Source organism: Arachis hypogaea, chromosome 11 (assembly GCF_003086295.3).
Source record: "Arachis hypogaea cultivar Tifrunner chromosome 11, arahy.Tifrunner.gnm2.J5K5, whole genome shotgun sequence".
Classification (NCBI taxonomy): Eukaryota; Viridiplantae; Streptophyta; class Magnoliopsida; order Fabales; family Fabaceae; genus Arachis; species Arachis hypogaea.
The window spans coordinates 94,017,575-94,020,803 of record NC_092046.1 but is presented as its reverse complement, the minus strand read 5'-3'; the positions used below and the strand labels follow the sequence as shown (position 1 = coordinate 94,020,803).

Genomic DNA, 3,229 nt, shown 5'->3' with positions numbered 1-3,229 from the left:
ACTACATTCTTCGGTTAATATCACAGTCTCGTTGTTCTTCCAGCTTCTTTTCTTAGTCATTAGCTCCTTTAAAAACTTGGCGTAGAGTGGCATTTATTCTATTGCTTCAGCAAAGGGTATGTTGATTTGTAGTTTCTTGAAGATCTCCAAAAATCTCGAAAACTGGTTGTCATCCCCCTTCTTCTTTAATTGCTGAGGATATGTGACTCTTGGTACGTCTGGTTTCAGTACTCCTTCCCTTTTTGTGCACTCAGATTAGGAACTTGAGCTCCATCCTGCTCTTCTTCCTCTTTATCTGAGTCCTTTCTTGTGGTTTCTGGGGGTTTCCCTCAGTTCCTTCCCACTCCGAAGGGTGATAGCTTGACACTCCTCCCTTTGTGTTGAGCTAGTATTGCTGCGAAAGTTGTGGCTGGAAATTTGCTTGAATAAGTAGCCAATTTGTGTCTCAAGTTTCTTGATGGCAGCATCCTGATTCTGCATATTGGACATCACCTCTTCTCGAAACGCTTTACTATCTTGAATCTCTTTGCCTATGCCTTCAAGTAGATTCTCAATCCTTGAGAGTCTGTCATCAAATGATTGTAGATTGGGATTAGAGGTTGAAGGATGAGGTAAGTTATTTTGGTTTTGATTTGGATGTGGAGAGGTGTTGTTATGGGAGTGTTGATATGGTCTAGATGTGAAATGTTGGTGGCTTGCATTGTTGGGATTTGGGCGTCTTTGATCCAGGCTTTGGTCTTGTTGATTTCCCAACCCAAAGTTTGGGTGATTCCTCCATCCAGGGTTGTAGGTCTTGGAGTATGGATCATGGTTTTGCCTAGGTGAATTCCCAATGTAGTTGACTTGCTCCTGACTTCCCTTTACTTCTTCATTTGTGATGACAAGTCATCTTAGCCTAGTTTCACTAGTCTTTTTCTTTTGTTTTCACTTGAATTGTGCACTTTCTTGAGCTACAAGTAAGCTAATTTGGGTAGATGTTCATGCTTCCTTTGATTGAATCAACCATGTATGAATTCATGCTATTTCATGGGGTTTTATGCTATAATTATCACATATTATGATAAAATGAATATCTCATGATTTTAAGCATAGCTTTGATGTGTTTGGTTGATTAATGATAGGTGAAGAAAGCTTGAAGAAAGGTTGAAGCAAGAAGGAATGGCTAGGAGTAAAGAGAGGACAATGGAATAAGTGAAAATGAACCAGGAAGCAAAAAGCTGGACCAAAAGTTAGCCTCAAACTTTTGCACAAACTTTTGGGTGAAAAGTTAGCCCCAACGTTAGCCCCTAACTTTTGGGCTAACGTTGGCACATGAAAGTTACTCCCTGGGCACCAAAAGTTTGCGCCAACGTTAGCCCCTAACTTTGTGGCTAACGTTGGCATGAGAAAAACACTCCCTGGGCACCAAAAGTTTGCGCCAACGTTAGCCCCTAACTTTGTGGCTAACGTTGGCATGAGAAAAACACCCTCTGGCCACCAAAAGTTTGCGCCAACGTTAGCCTCTAACTTTTGGGCTAACGTTGTCACATGAAAAACACAAAGGGGGAGCAAAAGTTTGCGCCAACGTTAGCCCCTAACTTTTGGGCTAACGTTGGCGCCATAAGTGCACTCAGGAAGGCCAACGTTGGAGCAAAAGTTAGACCCCTAACTTTTGCACCAACGTGGGTATCAGCAAAACATCGGGGCTGATATGAAAAGTTGGACCAAAAGTTTGCCTCAAACTTTTACTCAAACTTTTACTCAAACTTTTGTAAAACTCCAACCCGGTTCACATGGTTCACTTTGGTTCCTCTCCAAACTCCAAGAGCAATCAACCAAGGCCTCTCTCAACCCAACTCCACCAAGAGCAAAGGCCCAACTCAAGGCTTGAAGATCATTTGAAGAAAGTGTATAAATAGGATAGAATTCAAGTTCTTTCGGGAGCTTTCCTTTTGAGTTTCATAATAGTTTTCGGAGAGCTTTGGATATTGAGTGATCTTTAATTTCTTAGTTTCGGGGAAGGAGAATTCCACTCTCTTCCTCTTAGTTTTATTGCTTTCAATTTCAATTGCAATTGTCTTGGATCTTGGGTTGGAAATTAAAGGAATTCTGTTTCAATCTCATCCGAAGATCTCTCTGTTTCTTCTACTGCTTATTGAATTTAATTTCTGTTAATTGTTCTTCATCTACTTTCTTTGCAATTTACAATTCCTTTGCAATTGTTCTTGTTGGATCTAGGAAGGCATTGAGATCTAGACTTGGTTATCTAGTCTCTTGGGTCCTGAGATCCGGATTCCCCATTTCCCATTCCCTGTTTACTGTTTTCATGCTTATTTACAATTTTGTTTTTAGATCCGGTTCAATCCAAGTGTTCTTTTACTTCTCTGTTGGTTGCAATTTACTTTCCCTCGTTTAATTTCTGCAAATCCAACTCCCAATTCCCTTTACAATTCAAGCTATTTACATTTCTTGCACTTTAAGATTCTGCAATTTACATTTCTTGCGTTCTAAGTTTCTGCCATTTGATTTCTTGTTCTTTAAGATTCAGCATTTAAATTCCTGTTCTCTTTAATTTCATGTCAATTACCCATTCCCTTTACTTTCCATGCAATTTAAATTCTGCAAATCACAAATCACTCAACCAAATCTTGATTCGCTTGACTAAATCAACCACTAAACTAAAATTGCTCAATCCTTCAATCCCTGTGGGATCGACCTCACTCCCGTGAGTTATTATTACTTGATGCGACCCGGTGCACTTGCCGGTTAGTTTTGGGTGTTTTGGAGAAATTCGTTTTTCCGCTAAAATATCCCATCAATTCACTCCTTCTTGGGTTGTTGATGAAGTGGTGATTGCTGCTACTTGGTTCCTCTCCATCTTCTCGGTTAGGTCAGCCAGCTGCTTGGTAATGAGCTTGTTCTGAGCCAGCAGAGCGTCTACATTGTTTAGCTCCATCACTCCTCTAGTGTTCCCTCTTTCGGAAGCATAAAAGTAGTCATTCTCTGCTACAGTTTCAATGACATCTATGGCCTCCTCAATGGTCTTCTTCTTGTTCAAAGATCCTCCGGATGAATGGTCTACGGCCTTCTTTGACTCATAAGAGAGCCCTTCATAGAAAATGTGCAGCTACACCCATTCGTTGAACATGTCAGGTGGACACCTCCTTGTCAGGTCCTTAAACCTCTCCCATGCTTCATACAGAGTCTCACCATCTTGTTGCCTGAAAGTTTGGACCTCAGCTCTCAGCCT

The 3,229-nt window shown here is 40.9% G+C and overlaps 1 non-coding gene across 1 annotated transcript; it reads left to right on the top strand.

The window, feature by feature from the left end:
* Positions 1 to 3,125: 3,125 nt before the first annotated feature.
* Positions 3,126 to 3,229, top strand: LOC112726036 (small nucleolar RNA R71). The gene has a single exon (XR_003165107.1). It is a non-coding gene; the product is annotated as a small nucleolar RNA R71 (small nucleolar RNA).